The 13,624-nt window shown below is 41.3% G+C and overlaps 1 protein-coding gene and 1 pseudogene across 1 annotated transcript in view; one reads left to right on the top strand and one right to left on the bottom strand.

Annotated features, from left to right (window-relative positions):
- Window positions 1-210: 210 nt before the first annotated feature.
- On the bottom strand, window positions 211-1,561 carry LOC137770991 (heterogeneous nuclear ribonucleoproteins A2/B1 pseudogene; annotated as a pseudogene).
- Window positions 1,562-3,653: 2,092 nt separating this feature from the next.
- Window positions 3,654-13,624, top strand: part of ZNF169 (zinc finger protein 169) — a 60,934-nt gene continuing 50,963 nt past the window's right edge. The window contains exon 1 of the mRNA XM_068553711.1: window positions 3,654-3,731. The gene's annotated coding sequence lies outside the window, so the exon portion shown is untranslated. The remainder of the gene's footprint in view (window positions 3,732-13,624) is intronic.

Genomic DNA, 13,624 nt, shown 5'->3' on the forward strand with positions numbered 1-13,624 from the left:
CTCAAAGGCATTTTTTTACAGTCCTTCCTTCATAGTAAGGTAATGCTATTAAATAATCCAGTCCATCCACAAATAGCTCCCCATATCTGCTGTAGTGTCTTCTACCATATCATTCTATATTTATGCATGTGTGAGATAATAAGTGTTCTAAACATTCTTATTTTGATAACCTGAACCTGTTGTTACTTCTGGGCTCTTGTCGTCTCCAAGTTACACAGTAAAGCCCATGGCAAATGGGAAGAAGTTCAGTGTTGGTTCCTGCCTCATATCCCTTACTGTGCCACTGCCTCTTGGACCATAGTTTGCTCCACCGTAAGTTTCTCTTATGTTCCTACTGCCACCAAAATTTCCACTCTTCATTGGACCATAGATATAAGGTTGCTAATTATAATTTCTAAAAACATTCTAATTTCCACTTCCATAATTTTTTCCTGCATAGTTGTCATAATCACCTCTGTAGCCTCCCCACTACCCACCTCCGGCTGCCAGATCCAGATCCTCCACTATTATATCTTCATCTTCCTCCTTCATAACCTGTGCTACTTCTAAAATTGCCACCTCCAGATCTTCCTCCGTACCCATTATAGCTATCCCCAAATCCATATCCTCTTCCATATCCATTAGATCCTACTCTAAACTTGCCTCATGATCCTGGTCCCCAAATTCACTGCCTCTGCACGAATCCCTCAACGTCTCCTCTGTCACTCCTAGAACTTTGGACTTCCTGTGTTTCTTGTCTAGATAAAGCCTTTCTTACTTCTGACCACTGATGGTATGGTATTGCTGCAGTACAGTTTAATCCACATGATCATGGTTATCAAAAGTAGTAAACCCAGAACTTCCCTTGTGGTCAAGTGGTTAAGACTCTGCCCTTTCAAAGCGGGGGATGTGGGTTCAATCCCTGATCAGGGATCCCATGTGCCGCACAGTGCAGCCAAAAAAAAAAAGTAATAAACCCAATGCTTCTTTTCTTTCCAGACTGCCAATGCCTCCTTTCTTTCCACACTGCCTATCAGTAATTATCTCAAATGACATCAACTTTTCCATAGTCCTTGCAGTAATCTCTAAGCTGATGTTCTTTGGTATCATCTTTAGTTCCACCAACAAACAGCTTCTTCAGTTACATGAGTGCCAGGTTTTCCAGATTCCTCTCTGGCTATGGCATATTTTGGCTCAATCACTCTTCCATCAATTGAATGAGATTTTGCAGCCATGGCAGCATCAACCTTAGCTATGGATGAAAAAGTTACAAAACCAAATACTCTTGAGTTTTGCTTGCAGGATCTCTCATTACCGCAGTCTGTAAGTTTTCCCCATGGCTCATAGTAGTTCCTCAAGCTTTCTTCTGTGGTTTCAAAGCTTAAGCCACCAATAATGTTTACAGAAATGTCCCTTTTCTCTCTCAATAGCAGACTCAGTCACTTCAGCTGGATTTCAGCCCAGACAGATGAGAGAGATGTCCACCAATGAGCATGAGCATACTTGTCCTGACACTGTTGTCTTGAGGCATTCTTTTCTTGATGGTCTCTGCTTCAGTGTAGTGCATGCAGAGGCTTTCCATACCACAAGATGGTTTTCAAAATCATTTATATTTCATGTTAGATCTCTGATTTCTCTTTTTATATTTGTTTTGTGAGCTAGCTTAATTTCCCCAAATAACTATTTTTTCTCAAACTTTCCAAACTGAAGCTTTCCATCTTTCTCAATTTTCCTCCCTCTCTCCCTTCCATTTTATTGACTTTCCCTTTAGTTCCATTCAGCTGACTTGCATTACTGTCACACTGATTATTATAGTTTTATATTAAAATGCTAATAATAGAGCAAACTGGGTTTTATTATTTATCACCATTTTCTGATAAATATCATCAATATAGTCATCCAGATATATATTAGAATTACTTTGTGGTGTTGAAATATATGCAACTGTTACTTTAAGTGAATTTTATTAAATTTACTGCTCATTTTATGGGAAACCTTGAATCTAGTTTCAAAAGTTTTTTATGTAAGAATATATATATTTCTGCATACACGATTCATGTAAAAATGAAAGTGACTTTTAAGATTTCTGAAACATATTTGACATACTTCTCCCCTAAATTTAACATAAAGATTCTCTCAATCAGGCATTTAGGACTAATTTTGCCCCTGTCATTGAGGCAAAATTCTTGTGAGAATTCTTTACTCCACACCATGTGAATTATGAAGGTTTCCACTCTGTCTGGCAGGAACACGCACTATTCCTGGCCCTATGTGAGCTCACGGTATTTCTCTCTAATCTTTTTCAGTTTCTTTCCTGGGGGTTGCACATGTGCACATTGGTTGGCACTCAACTGACACTTGAGGAAGAGGACCCTCTACTTGGATTTCCCTTCTCTGTCCTGTGATCTGAAATTTCTCTCCATCCAGTGATGTTCAAAGTCTCATCTGGTTTCTTACCTATTTCTCAGGGTTCATTGCTCTTCATTGTCTTATGTCCAATGTCTTCAAACCTGTCATTTCATATATTTTGTTTTTTTTAAAGTTGATTTAGGCAAGAGGTTAAATCTGGTTCTCATTACTTCATTTTGAGTAAATAGGAAGTAATTTGAAAACACTTTCGTCAAATTCCTAGAAAAAGAGTATGTCTGTTTATTAATACTTTTTTATATAAATTTATTTTATTTATTTTGGCTGCATTGGGTCTTCGTTGCTGCACGCAGGCTTTCTCTAGTTGTGGCAAGCGGGAGATACTCTTCTTTGCTGTGCACGGGCTTCTCATTGTGGTGGCTTCTCTTGTTGCGGAGCACGGGCTCTGGGCACACGGGCTTCAGTAGCTGTGGCACGTGGGCTCAGTAGTTGTGGCACATGGGCCCTAGAGCACAGGTTCAGTAGTTGTGGCACACAGGCTTAGTTGCTCTGTGGCATGTGGGATCTTCCCAGACCAGGGTTCGAACTTGTGTCCCCTGCATTGGCAGACAGATTCTTAACCACTGCACCACCAGGGAAGCCCTGTTTATTAATACTTCGAAATGTTTCTAAGCTTCCTAGTCTGTTACATCTAATCAGCGATTTTTGTATTAGTAAAATAATTTTAATTTTAGTTATTGTAGCTTTAAATGTCTTCATGCTTAGTTTTTCCTCATTTTTTCTAATTATTGTTATTATTTTTAATAAACTTCAGAATATATCCTCTTTAAAAAAGAAAAAATGCCAGGACCTTTGGCATATTTTAGAAGTTCATTCATTACGCGCTGTTATTTAAATATAAAAACACTAGGGTGAATCTGCAGTATGGAGGACAAGTACACATCCAGGTGACTAAAAACTAAGAGGACCCCACAAGTTAAAAAAGAAAGATTTTAGTGCTCATCTGAACCACCCTTCTAATGTACCTGAAAGTCACTTTACTAGACTTATCTAATTTTCCACAATTTCTCCCAGAGCCCAAGTGGCTGTAATTACGGATCTTCAGCGCGGGTTCCAACGGAGCAGAGGGGAGGCGTACTGGAGCTGAACAACCGGGTCCAGTGGGGAAATGTGCCCGCGCCCCGGCGCATTGTGGGTAATGTAGTCCCGCGCCCACCAGTGATCTGGCGAGCACGGTCTTGAGCTTCGGAGCCTTCTGGATAGTGCTGCGTCGCGCCCCGGGGCATTTTGGGCATTGTAGTCCCGCCCAGAGGTATTGTGGGTATCGCACTTCCGCTTCGCGCTGTTGTATTTCTGGACATTGTGACCATCTTTTAACGCTCGTGGTGAGCAAGCCAGCCTATGGCCGCTGACTCCCGGGGAAAGAGGGTTGGGAAAAGTTGGCGAGGGCAGGCGGGGTTGGTTTGCCCTGTCCGCGGGTTCCTTGAGGTTTGATTGTTTTCCGGACGGGGTCGGACGCAGTCCGCCTAGTAGGGGTTGTGGGCTGGGGTCTCGGGTCTCGCGCTGTCCGGCGGTGCTGGGGAGCCAGCGTCCTGTCCCGGAGGGGTCTGGACTGGTGCAGGTGATTTGGGGGACATAAGTACCCCTCGCCCGGAGCAGACGTCTCCACTGCTGGGGCGCGCAGCTCGGGCATATTTCCTGTGTCTTAATTGGGGAGCGCGGCTCGGGCATCCTTTCTGGGTCTTAACTGGGGAGCGCGGCTGGGTGGTGCCAACCATGGTGATGGAGGCGCCGTTTGGCCCCGATGTCCCGGATTTTGGGGAAGAACTGGCCTGGGGCAAACACTCAGACTTGCCTTGATTGGGGTGGGGAGGACGACTTGGGTCAGCGGCATCGGGGCCCGCAGGCTCCTGGGGGAGTTGGAAGGGCCTGGTGGGAGCCAGACATCCCCGGGTTTGCGTGGGGCGTCCTTGTGCCCAGATCTGCGACTCCAGAAGTTGTGTGGCTCCTCCGGCGCTGGGGCTCTTCCAGGAGAGTGGGGTGGAGCAAGTGGAGTGCAGCCCACGGGGCAGGGAAGAGAGGAGTGGGTGGTAAGACGTCCAGACTTAAGTTTTATTTTAAATTTTGCATTATGAAAACATTGTAAATATACACAGAAGTAGCCGTGAGGTCTCCTGGATTCATCGCGCAGATTCACCACTTATGAATGAGAGCCCTATCCTTTCTCCCGCAAATCTGCAACCTCAAGTGTGCGTCTCTTTGGGCATTGCCTTTCCCTCGGGGCCTATCCCAGGCCTGCTGTGGGAGCCCCGCCCTCCATAGGGAGAGTTCAAATCCAGGTCTGCCTCTTTCTCATAGTCACTTTGAGCAAGGTACTGAACCTCCTGGGGCTGTTGGGAGTGTGGAAAGGGTAAAACGGGTGTCTGGTACATGCTAATATGACGTTCATTTCAATAACGTTCAATAACCCCCATAGGCACATAGAAGATTAATGTCATGCTGGATATCAGCATGACTTGAGAGAAGGCTTATTCTAAAACCCATACCCCAATTCTGTCCCTCGTATTGTCCTTCCCTTCCATACCTGGTTCTGATACCTTACTTTAGTGAAGTGCTCCCCAGCTGCACGCATGGGGGTTTCCAGCCCGCTATCTGTGCTGGGAGAGAATCCTGAGGCCAGAACCACTTCTGTTGTACCAGGTTTGCCCTGGAGCACTCTGCTCCCTCACATCCAGAGGGGACTGCCCGTTAGGGAGGAGAGAACTCCTAGGGGCCTGGCAGCCCTGCCTGAGATGGGTACCACTTCCTTGTTGTGTTCTTGTCTTTAGTCATAATGGAGGGTGTGTCCTTGATATCTTATGCCAAAGTCATAATCCCTTTGGGGCACAGCTGCAGGTGGTTTCCCAGGAAGCCAGGCTTGTTCTTGAAGGGGCACATTCCTGTGCCCTCATTCAGGGCTTTCCATCTTCTCGGGAGTTGCTCCTGCATTGTCCTGCATTGTTTCTCTCCATATACATTCACACTGTTGTATTCTCAGGGCCTTAGAGTGCTGCCAAAACAACTATGGTGAAAAGTACTGTTTAGTTAGCGGTAGTCCTGTGTTGGCAGTGTGCTTTCTATTCACTGCCATATTTTATTTTCTCAGTCACCTTGCACATTAGGTAGTTGAATTCTCATTTTCTAGAGAGCGAAATGGTGTAGTAGAGGATTAAGTAACTTTTACTTTGGAGCTAGCTGATCTTCTTTAACTTTCAAAATTTTAATGAAAATTTAAAAGGAGCTGCTCTATTTTTCACGTTTGTCTCATACATCTAATGCTGATAAAGATAAAATATATGTTCATTTTCTCCTGATCATTGGTCTCAGCCCCTAACACTAATGGTGACATTAATGACACCAGCAGAAGGCTGGAATCAGACCAGTGTTTGAAGTCCGCATACCACCCACCCCTACCCCCACCCCCATAAAGATTTTTCTCCTTTCCTTTTTTGGGGGTATAGAAGGAGATGGAGTTATTACATTTAAAATTTATTATGAAAATTTTACAAATGCAGCCAAAAGTAGTGAGAATACTGAAAGAGCATCTTTGTACCCCTCACTCAGCTTCAGCAGTTGTTAACATTCTGCTCTTCTCTTTCTTTTAGTTTTCTCTGTTGTAGTATTTTACAGCAAATCCCAGGTATTTTACCTGTGAATACTTCAGTGTGCATCGTTTTTGAATAAGGACTTTAAAGAAAACAACCTTTATACCAAATGGCGCACCCAACAAAATTAACCATAATTCCTTAATGTCATCTAATATTCAGCCCGTGTTCAGTTACCCCATTTGTCTCAAAATGCCTTGCTACAGTTTACATCCTACTCTCTTAACCCAGTTAAGAGGCATGAACAGGGAAATATTTGGAATTCTGTCTTCTGATTCCCCCCTTCCCCTTTCTTTATACCCACTCTTGCTTTGCTGATCTTTGTTAATAGCAGGAGTCCACCTCTGGGCACTTACTCCTTGACCTCAGCGTTCTTCTTGCCTCCTTGTGTTTTACAGATTTTCCCACTAATCTGATGAGCTGTTAAATCCTGTCAATTCTTCTTCCCTTTCTCCTCTCCCCTCACCTTTGTGTTAGCTCAGCATAATTTGTCTTTCCCCATGTTCTAGTTTGTCTGTTAAAAAAGGAACCTCCCTTTGGGCTCTGAAGTTGGACTCTTAGGCTCCACCACCTATTGACTCTGTGACCTTGGATATTGCCTCTGTTCTGTGTGCCTCCCTTTTTCTTATCTGTAAAATGGGGTTGATAGCAATGTCAGGGTTGTTGTGAGGTGGAAATGTGCCTGTGCTTCTGAAGTGGTTAGGGTGCCTGGCGCACAGTGAGTGCTCAGGGAAAAGTGAATTGTGGTGATGATTATCATCAATTCTGAATTGCCCCCCCCCCCAACACACCTTTTCAGAATTATCCTTTACTCTTCACTCTGATTGGACTCTGTCTTACAGTCACATGGGAATATATTCTATTCCATGCAGTTGTATTCCTTCATGCCTTTTTTTTATTTTTTGAATTTTATTTATTTTTTTATACAGCAGGTTCTTAGTAGTTATCCATTTTAAACATATTAGTGTATATATGTCAATCCCAGTCTCCCAATTCATACCACCACCACCACCACCACCCCCGCCGCTTTCCCCCCTTGGTGTCCATACGTTTGTTCTCTACATCTGTGTCTCAATTTCTGCCCTGCAAACTCGTTCATCTGTACCATTTTTCTAGGTTCCACATATATGTGTTAATATACGATATTTGTTTTTCTCTTTCTGACTTACTTCACTCTGTATGACAGTCTCTAGATCCATCCACGTCTCTACAAATGACTCAGTTTCGTTCCTTTTTATGGCTGAGTAATATTCCATTGTATATATGTACCACATCTTCTTTATCCATTCGTCTGTCGATGGGCATTTAGGTTGCTTCCATGACCTGGCTATCGTAAATAGTGCTGCAATGAACATTGGGGTGCATGTGTCTTTTTGAATTATGGTTTTCTCTGGGTATATGCCAAGTAGTGGGATTGCTGGGTCATATGGTAATTCTATTTTTAGTTTTTTAAGGAACCTCCATACTGTTCTCCGTAGTGGCTGTATCAATTTACATTCCCACCAACAGTGCAGGAGGGTTCCCTTTTCTCCACACCCTCTCCAGCATTTGTTGTTTGTAGATTTTCTGATGATGCCCATTCTGACTGGTGTGAGGTGATACCTCACTGGAGTTTTGATTTGCATTTCTCTAATAAGAAGTGATGTTGAGCAGCTTTTCATGTGCTTCTTGGCCATCTGTATGTCTTCCTTGGAGAAATGTCTATTTAGGTCTTCTGCCCATTTTTGGATTGGGTTATTTGTTTTTTTAAATATCGAGCTGCATGAGCTGTTTATATGTTTTGGAGATTAATCCTTTGTCCGTTGATTGATTTGCAAATATTTTCTCCCATTCTGAGGGTTGTCTTTTTGTCTTGTTTGTAGTTTCTTTTGCTTTGCAAACGCTTTTAAGTTTCATCAGGTCCCATTTGTTTATTTTTGTTTTTATTTCCATTACTCTAGGAGGTGGATCAAAAAATATCTTGCTGTGATTTATGTCAAAGAGTGTTCTTCCTATGTTTTCCTCTAAGAGTTTTATAGTGTCCAGTCTTACATTTAGGTCTTTAATCCATTTTGAGTTTATTTTTCTGTATGGTGTTAGGGAGTGTTCTAATTTCATTCTTTTACATGTAGCTGTCCAGTTTCCCCAGCACCACTTATTGAAGAGACTATATTTTCTCCATTGTATATCCTTGCCTCCTTTTTCATAGATTAGTTGACAATAAGTGCGTGAGTTTATCTCTGCGCTCTCTGTCCTGTTCCATTGATCTATATTTCTGTTTTTGTGCCAGTGCCATATTGTCTTGATGACTGTAGCTTTGTAGTATAGTCTGAAGTCAGGGAGTCTGATTCCTCCAGCTCCATTTTCTTCCTTCAAGACTGCTTTGGCTATTTGGGGTCTTTTGTGTCTCCATACAAATTTTAAGATGATTTGTTCTAGTTCCGTAAAAAATGCCGTTGGTAATTTGATAGGGATTGCATTGAATCTGTAGATTGCTTTTGGTAGTATAGTTATTTGCACAGTATTGATTCTTCCAATCCAAGACCATGGTATATCTCTCCATCTGTTGGTATCATCTTTAATTTCTTTCAACAGTGTCTTATAGTTTTCTGCATACAGGTCTTTTGTCTCCCTAGGTAGGTTTATTCCTAGGTATTTTATTCTTTTTGTTGCAATGGCAAATGGGAGTGTTTCCTTAATTTCTCCTTCAGATTTTTCATCATTAGTGTATAGGAATGCAAGAGATGTCTGTGCATTAATTTTGTATCCTGAAACTTTACCAAATTCATTGATTAGCTCTAGTAGTTTTCTGGTGGCATCTTTAGGATTCTCTATGTAGAGTATCATGTCATCTGCAAACAGTGACAGTTTTACTTCTTCTTTTCCAATTTGTATTCCTTTTATTTCTTTTTCTTCTCTGATTGCCGTGGCTAGGACTTCCTAAACTATGTTGAATAATAGTGGTGAGAGTGGGCATCCTTGTCTTGTTCCTGATCTTAGAGGAAATGCTTTCAGTTTTTCACCATTGAGAATGATGTTTGCTGTGGGTTTGTTGTATATGGCCTTTATTATGTTGAGGTAGGTTCCCTCTATGCCCACTTTCTGGAGAGTTTTTATCATAAATGGGTGTTGAATTTTGTCGAAAGCTTTTTCTGAATCTATTGAGATGATCATATGGTTTTTCTTCTTCAATTGGTTAATATGCTGTATCACATTGATTGATTTGCATATATTGAAGTATCCTTGCATCCCTGGGATAAATCCCACTTGATCATGGTGTATGATCCTTTTAATGTGTTGTTGGATTCTGCTTGCTAGTATTTTGTTGAGGATTTTTGCATCTATATTCGTCAGTGATATTGGTCTGTAATTTTCTTTTTTTGTAGTGTCTTTGTCTCATTTTGGTATCAGGGTGATGGTGGCCTCATAGGATGAGTTTGGGAATGTTCCTTCCTCTGCAATTTTTTTGGAAGAGTCTGAGAAGGATGGGTGTTAGCTCTTCTCTAAATGTTTGATAGAATTCACCTGTGAAGCCATCTGGTCCTTGGCTTTTGTTTGTTGGAAGATTTTTAATCACAGTTTCAATTTCATTACTTGTGATTGGTCTGTTCATATTTTCTCTTTCTTCCTGGTTCAGTCTTGGAAGGTTATACCTTTCTAAGAATTTGTCGATTTCTTCCAGGTTGTCCATTTTATTGGCATAGAGTTGCTTGTAGTCGTCTCTTAGGATGCTTTGTATTTCTGTGGTGTCTGTTGTAACTTCTCCTTTTTCATTTCTAATTTAATTGATTTGAGTCCTCTCCCTCTTTTTCTTGATGAGTCTGGCTAATGGTTTATCAATTTTGTTTATCTTCTCAAAGAACCAACTTTTAGTTTTATTGATCTTTGCTATTGTTTTCTTTGTTTCTTTTTCATTTATTTCTGCTCTGATGTTTATGATTTCTTTCCTTCTACTAACTTCGGGTTTTGTTTATTCTTCTTTCTCTAGTTCCTTTACATGTAAGGTTAGGTTGTTTATTTAAGATTTTTCTTGTTTCTTGAGGTAGGCTTGTGTAGCTATAGACTTCCCTCTTAGAACTGCTTTTGCTGCATCCCATAGGTTTTGGATCATCGTGTTTTCATTGTCATTTGTCTCTAGGTATTTTGTGATTTCCTCTTTGATTTCTTCAGTGATCTCTTGGTTATTTAGTAACGTATTGTTTAGCCTCCATGTGTTTGTGTTTTTTACGTTTCTTTCCCTGTAATTGATTTCTGATCTCATAGTGTTGTGGTCAGAAAAGATGCTTGATATGATTTCAGTTTTCTTAAATTTACTGAGGCTTGATTTGTGACCCAAGATGTGATCTGTCCTGGAGAATGATCTGTGTGAACTTGAGAAGAAAGTGTAATCTGCAGTTTTTGGGTGGAATGTCCTATAAATATCAATAAACTCTTCACTCTCATTATTCTGAATTCTTTTTCTGGAAGGTTGCCTATCTCCACTTCATTTAGTTGTTTTTCTGGGGTTTTATCTTGTTCCTTCATCTGATGCATAGCCCTCTGCCTTTTCATCTTGTCTATCTTTCTGTGAATGTGGTTTTTTTCCCACAGGCTGCAGGATTGTAGTTCTTGCTTCTGCTCTCTGCCCTCTGGTGGATGAGGCTATCTAAGAGGCTTGTGAAAGTTTCCTGATGGGAGGGACTCCATGGTGGGTAGAGCTGGTTGTTGCTCTGGTGGGCAGAGCTCAGTAAAACTTTAATCCACTTGTCTGCTGATGGGTGGGTCTGGGTTTCCTCCCTGTTGGTTGTTTGGCCTGAGGCGACCCAACACTGGAGCCTACCTGGGCTCTTTGGTGGGGCTAATGGCGGACTCTGGGAGGCCACATGCCAAGGAGTACTTCTGAGAACTTCTGCTGCCGGTGTCCGTGTCCTCATGGTGAGACACAGCCACTGCCCGCCTCTGCAGGAGACCCTCCAACACTAGCAGGTAGGTCTGGTTCAGTCTCCTATGGGGTCACTGCTCCTTGCCCTGGGTCCCAATGCGCACACTCCTTTGTGTGTACCCTCCAAGAGTAGAGTTTCTGTTTCCCCAGTCCTGTTGAAGTCCTGCAGTCAAATCCCGCTAGCCTTCAAAGTCTGATTCTCTAGGAATTCCTCCTCCCGTTGCTGGACCTCCAGCTTGGGAAACCTGACGTGGGGCTCAGAACCTTCACTCCAGTGCGTGGACTTCTGCGGCATAAGTGTTCTCCAGTTTGTGAGTCACCCACCCAGCAGTTATGGGATTTGATTTTATTGTGATTGCTCCTCTCCTACCATCTCATTGTGGCTTCTCCTTGTCTTTGGATGTGGGGTATCTTTTTTGGTGAGTCCCAGTGTCTTCCTGTCAATGATTGTTCAGCAGTTAGTTGTGATTCCGGTGCTCTTACAAGAGGGAGTGAGAGCATGTCCTTCTACTCTGCCATCTTGAGCCAATCTCTTCCTTCATGCCTTTATGCTTCACAAATTCACTCTTGTTATCTAAGTAGCTCAGATGTTTCTCCAGTACAAAGACTTCTCAATGTTCTCTGGCAGAATTACTCCTATTGCTCCCTTTAGTCCCAGAGCACCTTATACATGAGGACTCCAGGGCTTGCATGGTACATCCTGTTTGTCCCACTGGTTTTGAGATGGTGCTTTGAGGGACGGGCACCTTGTCTGCTCCTCATGGGTCACTGATTGGCACCCAACTGTGAGGATATGAGGGGTTGTCCTTTCTGCCTGGAAAGGTTTGTAGGAGGAATGATGGAAACTCAAGTGGAAAAGGGGGTTAGGCTATTATTGGGGTAGACCGTGGGTGCCAAGATAATAGGTGTGGACCTTTTTTGTGGTCATTGGGACCCACTGCAGGGTTTTGAGCAGAGAAGGCTCATCATTTCTTCCTTCAGTTATTACCTCATCTCTGTGTTCTCCTTTATAATGGAAATCATCAAGACAGTTGTCTATGTTTGATAATCCAGTTTTTCTCTGCCCAATCTGTAATTAATTTCCAGCTATTTAGGATTTTTAAAAATAATTTATTGTTACTGATTTCTTATTCAATTCCATTCAAGTCAAAGAACCTTCATAGTGTTTTCCACAGTGCCTATACAGTGCACTAGGGTTTCAGTTTCTCCACATCCTCGCCAAAACTTGTTATTTTGTCTGTGTGTGTATGTTGTTTTTAGTTTTTTACATAATGGCCATTTTAATGGGTAGAGGTGCTATCTGATTGTGGTATTGATTTGTATTTCCCTGATAATTTGTAATGCTTAGCGTCTTTTCATATGATGTTGGCCATTGTATCTCTTCTTTGGAGAAATGTTTATTTAAGTCCTTAGTCCATTTTTTAGTCTGGATATATGTTTTTTGTTAGTGAGTTGGAGTTCTTTATATATTCGGGATATTAACCCTTTATCTGATACATGGTTTGCATCTATTTTCTCTCATTCCATAAATTGCCTTTTCACTTTGTTGTTTGTTCCCCTTGCTGCACAGAAGTTTTTAAGTTTAATGTAGTCTCATTTGTCTATTTTTGCTTTTGTTGCTTGTGCTTTTCGTGTTATATCCAAGAAATTATTGCCTATTCCAATGTCATGAAGCTTTTCCCCTATGTTTCCTTCTAGGAGTTTTATAGTTTCAGGCCTGGGGTTTAGCAATTTTAATATTTGCAAATAATCGACCTTTGGCTTTTTAATTTTCTTTGGAGTTTCATTTATATTACTTTGATATTTTTTCCTCTTTATTATTTTCTTCTTTTTTTTCCTTTTCATTTCCTAGCTTCTTAAGGTGGGAGCTGGAGTTATTTTTTTAAATTAAAACTTTTCTGGTGTATTCATTTAAAGCTATAAGTTTCCCTTTAAGAACTGCCTTAGCTGCTGTATTTGTTGCTAGAATTGCCATAATAAAGCACCACAGACTGGGTGGCTTAAACGACAGAGATTGATTTTCTCTCAATTCTGGAGGCTAGAAGTTAAAGATCAAGCTGTTGGCAGTGTTGGTTTCTTCTGAGGCCCTTCTTTGGCTTGTAGCTGGCTGTCTTCTCCCTGTTTACATGGGCTTCCCTCTGGACCTGTCTGTGTTCAAATTTCCTCTTATAAGGACACCAGTTATATTGGATTAGGGCCTACCCTAATAATGCCATTTTAACCTAATTATGTCTTTGAAGACCTATCTAAAAATACAATCACATTCTAAGGCACTGGAGGTTATGAATTCACATATGAATTTCATAGGGGACACAATACACCTGTAATAGATCTATATCACAAATTTGGTTAGTTGTCATACGTTTCGATATGTTGTGTTTATTAGAATCATTCAGTTAAAAGTATTTCTAAATGTCCCATGGAATTTTTTCTTTCATCCATATCTCCTTTAGACCAGTGTTGCTTTACTGATTCCTACTTTAATTCCATCTTGGGCAAAGAACATACTCTTTTTAAGTTTCAGTCCTTTGAAATTGGTGACTTGTTTTATATGCCTTGGAATTTCATTTTCCTTGTTAATATTCTTTGTGCCCCTTCTACACTTGCAGGGTTTAGCATTCTATAAATGTCAATTTGATCACTACTGCCTGATAGTATTTTTTAAACCTTCTGTTTTTCTTCTTTACTGTTAGTTTGCTTTTTCATTTACTGAGAAGTGTATCAAGTTTTTTTA

Source organism: Eschrichtius robustus, chromosome 10 (assembly GCF_028021215.1).
Source record: "Eschrichtius robustus isolate mEscRob2 chromosome 10, mEscRob2.pri, whole genome shotgun sequence".
In the NCBI taxonomy this organism is placed as follows: Eukaryota; Metazoa; Chordata; class Mammalia; order Artiodactyla; family Eschrichtiidae; genus Eschrichtius; species Eschrichtius robustus.